The sequence below is a fragment of the Bufo gargarizans genome, chromosome 9, assembly GCF_014858855.1.
Source record: "Bufo gargarizans isolate SCDJY-AF-19 chromosome 9, ASM1485885v1, whole genome shotgun sequence".
In the NCBI taxonomy this organism is placed as follows: domain Eukaryota; kingdom Metazoa; phylum Chordata; class Amphibia; order Anura; family Bufonidae; genus Bufo; species Bufo gargarizans.
The window spans coordinates 54,033,857-54,046,806 of record NC_058088.1 but is presented as its reverse complement, the minus strand read 5'-3'; the positions used below and the strand labels follow the sequence as shown (position 1 = coordinate 54,046,806).

Genomic DNA, 12,950 nt, shown 5'->3' with positions numbered 1-12,950 from the left:
CAGTGAAAACAAAGATAAAACAAATATAAACAGTGCAACAATACTTTCCCTAAGCATTTCCCTTCCCCCCCTAACCCTCCCCCCTTTTATACAGGTGATCTGGTTTAAAGTTTTCTTTTTATTATAGTTATTCCTGGAGGTGTACAGTGTCTCATTTTGGCGTTCATGTGGATTTATTGTCGTGTAGTCTCATGGTAGTGCGTCAGGATTGATGATGCTTTATATGTTATTGGTTTCATAGTCTTATGACAAGACTATGAATCCAATAGATTGTGCTGTTCATGAGTAGTGTAGATCGCGAATATTCTAATCGCAAATTTTTATGGTGAAGTTTCCATACAAATACATTTTTCAGCTGAAAAACAAGGCAGATTCTGCTCATTTGCATGTCTTTCCCATATGCCCATGCTTACGCAAATGAGTTTACATGACAAAACTGTATAGAAAGGTCATTGAATATTATGTTAGGACAATCAGAAAACTTTTGGTCACCCTAATGATAATGATCTAGGTGTGCAGGTCCACCCAAGCCATCCAACAGATGCAAAATAACTGAGAGCTGGTTTGGAATATCTCATAGTGCACAAGGCTGCCATTGTAAGCTATGCTGACTATTATCTGTCTCATGGATGGATAGATGGATGGCTTGCACATACCTGGCTTTTGGCATATAGCCTTTGTGTGGTTGTCTATTGTATGTCATAGGTAATAGGAGTCTAAGATGCATCCAGACATCCTCCCCATGCTGTTTCCAAACCATTTCAGTGGTGTTTCAATCAATTTCTGACCTTTTCCTATGAACCAAATTCCCTCCCCTCTTCAGAGCAGGGGGTGCGTGGTTTAATGCTCGGGTTCTACCATTGAGTTACATTATACTCGGCTGCTCAATCAACACTAGTGGGGATATGTATGATGAAGTCAGAAGATTGCACATTGTGCGACAGATTTAACACTTTTGATAGAAGACACTTCTATTCCTTACACTAGCTCAAGGCTTGGTTACTTTACACCACGGTTTTGAGGCCAAAACTGGCAATCTTTTTTTTTCAAATGTATATAAAAGCTGAGAAATTATTCTTCCCCACAATAATGCCTCTTGTACATCATCTTATTATCTTTTGGGAGACACCTATATCATTTCCCATCAAAAAATTATTTGCTGGTTGAATAAAAGTAACTTTAAGTCAAAATTTGCCAGGGGTATGAATAATTATGGGCAGCACTGTATGTGGCACCATCGACATCCTGTAAAAATGATCAGACTGGCTCACAGTATTTTTGCATTTATTACAATTGATAAAATTACAGTTATTGAAATAACAATTATAAAAATAAATTGCCCACTAAATATTAGACATATCCTAATTGCATATCAACTCATTAGCATAAATAAATAGGTACTTTGGATGCGGAGCTCACGCATATACCTAAATAACAGGAGTACTCCAAAAATAAGACCACTTGATTGTGCTGCGTGGTGTCTGTCAATAGCGTATTAAATTTAAACTTTTCCAATGCTCTGATACTTATAAGATAACTTGCCAGTGATCTGCATACAAGTTGCTGAAAAAGTATCCACCGTGCGGTCGCCGGTATATGGTTCTGACATCCAAAGGAATACTTTGTGCTTTCTTTAGTATCGGCGTTAGCTGCCTACCTCCTGCCACGAGGTAGTCTCTCAGCTTCTCCTTCTCGGCGTCTCACGTGACCTGACCTGGAGATGGTTTCCTGGTCGGTGATGTCATCCACCTGTGCCGGTCGGAGTAGCGGAGGTCTGTATAGCAGAGCTACGCCGGTACGGGGTTCAATTCCCCTTCACTGGAACTGCTGGATGGTGATTGAATCAGTCCCCTTTGATAGATTGAACCGCTGCCGGTACCGCATCCGCTCTTTAGAGTAGTTCTAGATGGAAAAGAGAAACACAGAAGTAGAAAAGAGAAGTAGAAACACAGAAGATAGATGCAGTATTCAATATGCGACCAAAGATTTTCACAGCACAAGCACAAATACACAATGTGTTCACACCGGTGAACATAGTTACACGAAAAAGAGAACACGAAGGAGTAGAAGTAAACGAAGGGCCGAAGTTAAAAATAGGCAAATCACAGGAGATAATATAATCAATTTGAGCACAAAAGAACTAACCCAACCATAGAAGGCAAATTTGACTGTTATATTGGTATTGAAAAATATATAAAAAAATTATGCTGTAGAAAATATTTTATGAAGAATAATTCTGACCAACTAAATCAAATACCATCAGAATACCATCATGTTGATGTTAAATTAAAATCTAAAATGTATCCAAAACAAGAACTGAGCAATGAAATGATTACATTCAGAGGGGCAGTAGAGGCAGATCTTAGAAGACTTAATCCGAAACAGAAAGATAATACAAATCTCTCTAGACAAGAAATACAGGCGATAAAAGAATTACAGAAAGATCTAGAGATCACAATACGCCCAGCCGATAAAGGTGGGGCGATTGTGATCCTAGATACTGAAATGTATAAAAAAGAATGTCTGAGACAGCTGTCCGACACCACAACATATATACAACTAGGTGAGGACCCTGTAGCTCTATATTTCAAAAAATTGTCACTATTATGTAATAGAGCGAAAGAACAAGGCATTCTAAATGTAACAGAGTGCAATTTCATTTTGGGCACTCAGAAAAGACTGCCTGTGTTCTATTGTATCCCCAAGATACATAAGGATTCGGTCAACCCTCCTGGAAGGCCGATTGTCTCTGGCATAGGATCGCTGACATCTAATCTGTCTCAATATCTAGACAGGTTTTTGCAGCCCTATGTCAGAGACATCCCTTCGTATCTTGGGGATACCTCAACAGTTGTTGCCCTCTTGGAAAACATGTATTGCCACCCAGACTGGCTACTCGCCACGCTGGATGTGAGCTCTTTATATACGAGCATTAACCATAGGCAAGGCATACAGGCAATATCTAAAATTCTGTCTCAGGAAAACAATCTAGCAATAGAACAATTACAATTTATACTAGATGGGATTGGTTTTGTGTTAAGTCACAACTATTTTCAGTTTGAGTCTAATTATTATTTACAGACGACCGGCACCGCCATGGGTACCAGGTTCGCCCCGAGTTATGCCAATCTGTTTATGGCAGCATGGGAACAGGATACCATTACCCCCAAACTCGGGGCGGACCTGGTCCTATGGCGGCGCTATATTGATGACGTTTTACTAGTATGGAGAGGCTCATATGCTTCATTGATGCAGTTTATACATGAAATCAATGATAACGAGCTCAATCTGAAATTTACGGCAAACATTACTTTACAAACAGTTGAATTTCTAGACCTGCATATACATAAAAAACAGGAAACCTTTGTCTGTAGCACATTTTAAAAAGATGTAGCTAAAAACAGCTTTATCTTAAGCACAAGCTGCCACCTTCCAAGGTGGCTCTTAAATGTCCCTTTCACTCAGTTCAGACGCCTAAAACGAAACTGCACAGAACAAAACCAATTTGAGGCAGAGGCAGAACATATGAAAACACAATTTTTAGCAAAAGAGTATTCTAATGGACTATTGGAGGATGCAATTAAAAGGGTTAGACAATTAGACAGAGCTTCTTTTTTTAAGTCTACGGCAATATCCAATACTACTCGAGATAAAGAGCTAACTGCAAAAATGATTTTCCCATTCAATAAAGATTATTGGATGGTGAACAACATCATACATAAACATTGGCATCTATTAAGAGATGACAAAATATTGGGCCCTACACTTCCGGCTCTTCCTCCAATTGTCTATACCCGGGCTCCCAATTTAGGACTTCAGGTAGCCCCAACGATAAGAAAAAAGACCATAGAACCTATGATAACTCCATGGTCCAACCTAAAAGGCTTTTTTAGGTGTGGCTGCTGTCACAATTGCAGACAGACACACTTCGACAGAAATTTGAAAATTATAACATCAACATCCAATAATTTCAAGTGGGAGATTAAAGAAATCCTGTCATGCAATAGCAAAGCAGTCATCTATGTCATACAATGCCCATGCCCAAAACAGTATATAGGACGCACTAAAAGAGTGTTTAAAACTAGGATCGCAGAACACATTAATAACATCAAAAAACAGTCAGAAACACACCCCCTGTCGAAACATTTCAAATTACATCACGCAGGAGATCCTAGTAAAATGAGATTCTGTGCTATTCAATCAGTTAAACCAGACTGGAGAGGAGGGGACTTTCTGGCAAAAATGTCCAGACAAGAAACAAAGAAGATCTTCGAGTTTGGATCCCTGATGCCGCAGGGGTTGAATTCAGAGATCGAAATTTTTGGTTTCCTATAGGGGAGGTGGGTAGGACCACATGGACAGTCAGTGTTAGGCTTTTTAGCAACACGCTGGCTTTCCCTGCGCTCTTCCCCCCCTCTCTATGTCACGTAAATCTGTACAAGACCCATAAACCTGAGATCCATCTACAGGATTGTCACTATTTCATTGTTTCTTATCCATTGTTTCTTATCCATGTTTGATTTTTATTTCTATTTTTATTTTTATTCTGATATTTTTATTCTGGTATTGTCATTTTTATTTTTATTCTTATTTTATTTATTTTTTTCTATTTCATTTTATTGCTATTGGCATTCTCATATCTCTATTTGAAATATAATTATATTGGTATGCAAAAAAATTTTATCTTATATTTTTATATCTTGTATTATATACTATATATATGTTGCCTACTAATTATGGTACATGCATGTCAATACCCTTTTTGGATCTATGAAAGGATCAGGTTGCAAGTGGCAAACACTTTGCAACTGAAAAATCAGGAATCCAGACCAGATATTCCATCAAACCCAATAAGGGGATATAAAGACATGTCCAGCCTGTCCACATTTAGCATTTCACATTTGCCTACTGAGGAAGGAACTACGGTTCCGAAACGCGTCTAGTGCGAACTAGTGTGAATTGGACCCAGCTAGTGGTGTGTTATTTCTGTCTTGGCACAAAAAGGACTTTTTCTCTTTTCCATCTAGAACTACTCTAAAGAGCGGATGCGGTACCGGCAGCGGTTCAATCTATCAAAGGGGACATATTCAATCACCATCCAGCAGTTCCAGTGAAGGGGAATTGAACCCCGTATCGGCGTAGCTCTGCTATACAGACCTCCGCTACTCCGACCGGCACAGGTGGATGACATCACCGACCAGGAAACCATCTCCAGGTCAGGTCACGTGAGACGCCGAGAAGGAGAAGCTGAGAGACTACCTCGTGGCAGGAGGTAGGCAGCTAACGCCGATACCAAAGAAAGCACAAAGTATTCCTTTGGATGTCAGAACCATATACCGGCGACCGCACGGTGGATACTTTTTCAGCAACTTGTATGCAGATCACTGGCAAGTTATCTTATAAGTATCAGAGCATTGGAAAAGTTTAAATTTAATACGCTATTGACAGACACCACGCAGCACAATCAAGTGGTCTTATTTTTGGAGTACTCCTGTTATTTAGGTATATGCGTGAGCTCCGCATCCAAAGTACCTATTTATTTATGCTAATGAGTTGATATGCAATTAGGATATGTCTAATATTTAGTGGGCAATTTATTTTTATAATTGTTATTTCAATAACTGTAATTTTATCAATTGTAATAAATGCAAAAATACTGTGAGCCAGTCTGATTGTTTTTACAAATTCTTTGGTTTTCAGTTGGTATCTGAAAGACTGGGCTCCAGTAGATTGCTGGTGAGCTCCTCTGAATTGTTTATTGCTATTTTGTACCATCGACATCCTGTCTGAGGTTTTATGGCTCCCATGAGTGGGATCCCCGATCTGTGACATCACCACACACACCTTATACATGGCATAGGTATTTAGGGCATTTAGTCTCGCCGTGTTGCATATTTTACTTAAATTGGTTGTCAGACCAAAAACTAATATTAAGCATTCATCTTATAAGGGTCGAACCAATCCAGCGCCTCCTTTCTATAATAAAAGGATATCAAATATGACTTCATTATTCCTAATGGATGATGTTCTACAAGTCATAAAATCCATGTCTTATTCAAGGTCACTTCTGGGGCGCAGAGATAACAGGGCTGTCCCTTGAGTACCCTTTGTCCTTTTCCGGAGCACGCCAGGAAGACAAAGAGAGATCATTCACTTCCCCTTTGTCTCCTGCCAAATCTCCGCAATTATTTCGACGTATTAAACATGGACATAACTTTCATCCAACATAAACATGGGAAATGACTCTCTCTTTTATTCATGAACACACTGCTGTATTTTACAATAGGTTTTCCATTTTAACCATTTCAGTTCCTAAAGGGATTGCTAAGAAACACTTGAAACAGACAGTTAATGAGCTGTGAAGGGTTAAATGGGTTCTCCGGCACCCCCACCAATCAGCTGTATTACAGAGCTTAGGCCTCTTCCTAGGCCATGCGACATCATATCCATCTGTCATGTAGCCTAGGCCCAGCTCATTCCCATCGAAGTGAATGGGGCTGAGCTGCAGTACCAAGCACAACGGCTATTCAACGGATGGCTCTGTGCTTGGAGAGCTCTGGTGAGCACATGGCGTCTTCAACCAACTGATTGATGGGGATGCCAGGAGTCAGACCCCCGCCAATCTGATGATGATGACCTATCCTGAGGATAGGCAATCAATAGATTTAAATTGCTAGCGTTCAATGAAGGAACCACTGGACATCACAGAGGTTCCTTACAGTCAGGTTCCCATTGAAGAGAAATAGAAATTCTGCAAAATCCACCACTGTAGGCACGCAGCCCTGAGATGGTGCTTATATTGGCTTTTTGACATAAGCCATAAATTAAAAGCAGAAAAGCCAAAAACTGCTTCCCATTAGGGTGCTGTGAGATACAACAGAACTCTCCTGTATTGCAGCAGACGGAGCACAAGTTGCCCGGTGTCCACCAGAAACCTATAAATATGCACCAAGGAAGCCAGGCGGCAAAGCCGAGGCTTTGGGAATGTTGCATGGAAGAGTCCGGCTGCTACAAGTGACTATGAAAGGGATAGATAGATATAAAAATGTATCACATCAATGCACCAATACAAACATAGAGTCATCTGGTGAAACAAGCAAATAATAATATGACTGTCACTTGCTTATTATCAAGATGTCTACCTCATGGATGAGTTGACACATGTCCCATTTATGCCGTAAAGATATAGTATTGGACATCTACCAACCTACCATCCTAGTGTAGCTACTTACAGCTAATAGGGAAGCTATTCAAATGTGGTGCAAAATGAAAGTGATGCAAAGAAGAGGTCGGGGCACATTTGAAAATGTGGGAACTTGTCCTATAACCCATGTATATAGTCCCTCACATAGCAATGGCACATATGCACAATAGGCACAGTCCATGTAACTATATACAGGTCCTCTAGACTTCCCTGAAGCAGGGATGATACAATAAGCTTTAGACCCAACCTGCTCTGTAACTTGGGATTTTATTTCTGTAACAATGCTCCAGTGAGATGTCGCCATACTCCACCCGCCCCTTAGATTCAAGTGGCTCCTAGGGGCTAATGCATAGGCCCCTGCTTCCCCCTCTCGTAATGGTCCTGGCACTCGTATGGGAGGGAAGCTCTCTTTGCCCCTGTCGTCTCTGTCTCTCACCGTGCAGATGTCTCTGTGGGCTCTCTGGCTTTCATAGTGGCACTCATGTTGGTGAGATACTCCCTCTACTCCTCCATTGGATCTTTCTCAGCTCCTCGTCTGGCCAGCTCTCCCTTCAGGGTCGTAGCTATAGTGGAACCATGAGAGGCGGCTGCTAGGGGGCCTGAACTCAGGAAGAGGACAAAAGATTTTATTGTCAGGGGCCCCTCAGTAGTATTATACAATGACATTATATGCAGTGACACTATACACAGATGTATAGACATGTAGGAAATGGATGAAGAGGATTGGGGGTCACAAAGAAGTAGTTTGGGTGGTCGGGGGTGTTCAAAAATTTTCTGTGGGGCCCAGTTATTTCTATTTCTCTCTAACTTTGGCTTGTTAATGAGAGTGAGACTCACTCTCCTCCCAAACTTTCTCTTGTGCATCACAACCTTCTCCTGGTCACCTCAACCTCCGTGACAGCCACCCTTTTCCCTAGCTGGGAACATTAGTACAGGCCTGGTATGCTTGAATCTTTCTCCATTGCATCCCCCAAAAAGGGGATGAGTGTCGTTCTTTATGCTACCATGTCACTTTCTTAAGGGCATATCATATCTGAGTTATGTTAGAAAAAAGAAAAAACATTGTAAATCTCAAGGTCAACTATATATATATATACACGCCCCCCCCCCCTTTTCTATACCACTGCAGCCCCAAGAATATACTGAAAACTATAGATATATACTATTCCAATAAATGTGTTTTGCCTAATATAAGAAAGAAGGATTAAATACAAAAATCCATTATGATCAGTCTAACAAAAGCAACAATGTGAATATGAGACAAGAAACGCACCTGAAGTTAAATGTAACCGAAATTGCAGATGCGTTTTTAACTGAAATGGGTCTCTAGGAGATTTGCTACTGGAGGGAATATCCTCCATCCATATAGAATCAATGGAAATCTGTATTAAGCACATATATGTATTGGTTTTATATCTATTTTTATCCTTTGTATTATATATTTTTTATGCTATACATCACCGATTTTATTTTTATATTTTTATATTCTATTAAGATTAGATCTGCCACCTATATTGAATAAGCCATAGTGGTAATATACAAGGAAATATAAGGTATCCCCTTGAATTGAATAATGCAAGGCAGAATATATCAATGGAAGGTCCAATACGAAATAATTCCATATGGACTAAACTATATACACAAAATTGCAAATATAGAAGAAATGATGCACCTTTACAAGAAAACCGCATCTAAGCCGCAAGCAAAACGCAATGACATAAAATAATATCCAGGGATTGGATCCAGATCGGGTTTTGTATGCAACTAAGATCCAGACCGGACTTTTTGAAAAACCAGCAGTAACTATAAAATACACTGATTTATGGAATTGGGGTATGCCACTGAGGAAGGGAAAAGCGTCTCGCCGAAACGCGTTTGGCGTGAATCCTGGACAGATACCCTGAACTTTTTATGGAACTTAGTGCACTATAACAAAGAAGGATTTTCTTCACTCCACAAAAGACTGAAATACGTCATTTACCAGCGCCTGGAAGCTAAGGTCCATGATCCTCACCACCACCTGACAGTCAGCTGTGAGAGACACGAGGGACGCCAAGAACTCCGCAGCCGGGACGCCGGCTTAGAGAACGGAGGAAAGACTTACCAACAAGTCTCATTGAAGCAATAGCACAGGCGCAGGTAAGCCCACACTTGTGGGTGAAATACAAGGAGTTATTACTAAGATATAAAGAGGTCAGGGCCATGTTTAATATTGATTAGACCCTGGGCAAAAATTTACTTGGGCCCCCTGGATCCCGCCTTCCCACACCTTAGCATGCAATCACGGCCTCCACCACAACACACACAAAAACTCCACACCCCTGGTAGAGTCCAGTGAATGACTGTAAATACTTCCAGTTCTGAAGACTCCAGCGGCTCAGGATCAGTGCTCTGGGCAGCTGGGCTCAGGCTGGAAGTGGGCACCGCTCTGCAGGAAGGAGACCAGGGCTCGGCTCACCCTAGTGTTACAGTGCACCCCAGCACCCCACAGTATGCAGTATAGCACCCTATAGTATACAGCACCACACAGTATGCAGTATAGCACCCTATAGTATACAGCACCACACAGTATGCAGTATAGCACCCCACACTATAGAGTACCCCACAGTATATAGTAGAGCCGTATAGCATCCCACAGTATACAGCACCCCACAGTATACAACACCTCACAGTATACAGTAGAGCAGTATAGCACCTCACCGTATACAGCACCCAAAACTATACACGATACAGCACCCCACACTATACAGCCCCCGACACTATACAGTACAGCAGTATAGCACTCCACACTATACAGCACCCACAGTATACAGCCCCCCACAGTATACAGTACAGCAGTATAGCACTCCAGGCCCCCACAGTATACAGGCCCCCCCCACAGTATACAGGCCCCCACACAGTATACAAGCCCCCACACAGTATACAGCCCCCCACAGTATACAGCCCCCTACACAGTATACAGCCCCCCCCCCCACAGTATACAGCCCCCCCAGTATACAGCCCCCCACCACACACAGTATACAAGCCCCCCACACTATACAGGCCCCCCACAGTATACAGTCAATAATAGAGTCTATGTTCTAAGTTTCACCATCTGCGTAGTTTACAATATTTTTGTGACCCTTCGTAATTTCACATGTCCCCCTTCCAGATTTTATGCCATCTGTTTTCATATTTTCTTACTAGGAATATTTTCATTAGCATTTTTTATTAGTAAAGCAGATCTGTCATGACAAATTCATAAATGAAGCCATCCCTGCAATGACTCTTCCTATCAGAGCATGTGATGGCTGGGATATTTTCACATCTGATCCTTTCTACATGGAAAATATAAAATAAACAATTAATTAATTATGTGGCCCCCAAAATAAAACTTGGAACAGGGCTCCACATAACACCATCAGCAGCAAATGAGGAGAAGGCTACAATTTTTATAGTTGTCACCTTGGTCATCTGCTCCATTCCTTGGCACCATACCCTTCTCTAGCCACTTACGGATTCACTCAACACTCCATACCTATGATACTCTCTTCTTAGTTGTTGGGTGATCCCCGAAACAACTTGGTCCCAGGCATTGATGAAAATTTGCATGTGATATGGGTCAGGAAGGAAGAAGTCATGAACGGCAAGAGTACATCTTACAAAACTGCAGTGACAAATCTGAGGGCAGTCAAGTCAATAAAGGTTGTAGTGCTGGCAAATAAAGGGCCCAAACTCACTTGTTGGACGCTAACAGCCCATTACCAAGCCCCATCTCCAAGGAACACCAATATTGTGATGTCTAACCTCATTCCAGGACACCTCGGAACACCCTCAAACTGTTGGGAATGCCCATTTTTGGACAGGTTTGCATATGCCCCATGACTACTGTGATTTGATACCCCAGTTCTTCCCGGCACTGTTACCATCACTTACCATCACCATGTTTTAGAAGAGGTACAATAGTCTTCCTCAGGTGCCCACCAAATGCACACAAGGGTGCAAGATGAAGGCGGGTGGACATATTAAGGGGTTTTGGACATCCTGGTAGTGTGACCTTACACATCAAGGGTTTCCAATTGTGGCTTGTGTTCTGGGGTTCCTCTGTTTCTGTGCACACCGCTGCTTAGCCCTCATGTTTGGGGCCATACAATGTTTGTCCTTGCCAAAGAATTTGATTGATCTTCCATTTCCTTTTATGCAGATCTGGTTTACAGGGGAAGTTGAGTTCAATTTGACCTGCAAATAACACAGAGAGTAAGAAACAGGTCACAGATGGCTTCTGATCCATGTCTGGTAGTTGGGTCCACTAGCTGCCTCTGTCTTTCTGCAGTAGATAGCAGTAGATGGAAGGCGGCTTACAATGACAACCCATCCCTATGTTTGACCAGAATGCCCAATGCAACATTATCAGTAGTGTTGAGCGAATCGAGTCCACAAAGTGGACTTGATCAGAATTTCAGGATAAATTAGATTTTTCGCGAAGCCGTATTTCCTCGTGCTTCATGGTAGTGAATTGATTGAGCCTGAAATAGTGTAAAAAAAATAAAAAATCACACTTACCTGATCCATTTGCTTACGACGGGCCGGCCGCCGCCATCTTGCTTGAAGATCTCGCACGAAATCCTGTGTGCCAGCCGGTGTGATGACATCATCCCGGGCGAGATTTCACACCAGATTTTCAAGCAAGATGGCGGCAGCTGGCCCATCACAAGAAAATTAATCAGGTAAGTATAATCTTTCTTTTATTTTATTTTTTTATAACACTCAATTATTTATATTACATGCCGCAATCATTTATGAAAGCGGCATCTGAGGGGTGCAATGATAGGGGGCGGCCATTCCGCCGCTCCCTATTCATTGCACCCACTACTCAAAAATGTGCTTCGTTACGAAGTAGTTTGTCACAAAGTGAATTTTTTTGTAAAATTTGGCAAAGCAGCCGAATTGAATTTTCCAATCATTCACTCATCTCTAATTATCAGGTGCATGTAATGGGTAGAAATTGGTGAAATAGCTTGATACCGGCACTCACCAGGGAGAGAGTCAGGGAGATAATGTAGAACAATGACACAGTTGGCTCCTCTCCATCTCTCTACATCTTCATCAGCCGCGGCTTTCGACTGATTTCACCGCTATGTGTTGATGATTTATTTTTTCCAGTGACTCTTCACATGTAAATGAGCTCAATTGTATCTTATAATAGCAAGGGGAGAAAAAAGTAATTATTTATTTACAGTCGTAATTACGCTTTTAAAAAGTAGCAGAAATGTATCAATTAACCGGCAATAAAAGGCGCCTTGTTACCATAGCGATTGACGATTAAAAAAATAAATAGACCTTTCAAGTCCTGGATTCTGATGGACTAGAGAAGCAAACTGGGCGTTTTCGGCTACATTCACTAAGTATTACTTATTGCGTGTCTTCAACAATTGATCCTTACATTGCCAACGCTCTGAATCAGCCATAAGCTTCCATTTAAAGGGGATCTCCAAGTTGTAAAGGGTCACTAACTAACAAAAAGTGTTTGATATATCATAGACACATATCAAAAGTTTAAATTGTTGGGGGTCTAAGTGCTGAGACCCCCACTGATCCCTAGAGTGAGGGGAAAGAAGCATGCGAGTATCACTTTCTCTCTGCATGAGGACGAAATCGAGATGGTCAATAGACCTCTATAAGATCTGTCTCGTGCAATGAGAAGAGCGAGCTCTATATGCCCGCGCTTCTCTCCCCTCATTCCAGGGATGTATAATTAGTCACAATT

The 12,950-nt window shown here is 41.5% G+C and overlaps 1 long non-coding RNA gene across 1 annotated transcript; it reads right to left on the bottom strand.

Moving 5' to 3' along the window:
• Window positions 1-1,359: 1,359 nt before the first annotated feature.
• LOC122919651 lies at window positions 1,360-12,355 on the bottom strand. The gene is made up of 3 exons (XR_006386817.1): window positions 12,219-12,355; window positions 11,120-11,422; window positions 1,360-1,902 (listed from the first exon to the last, which is right to left on the bottom strand). It is a non-coding gene; the product is annotated as an uncharacterized LOC122919651 (long non-coding RNA).
• Between the last annotated feature and the right edge of the window lie 595 nt (window positions 12,356-12,950).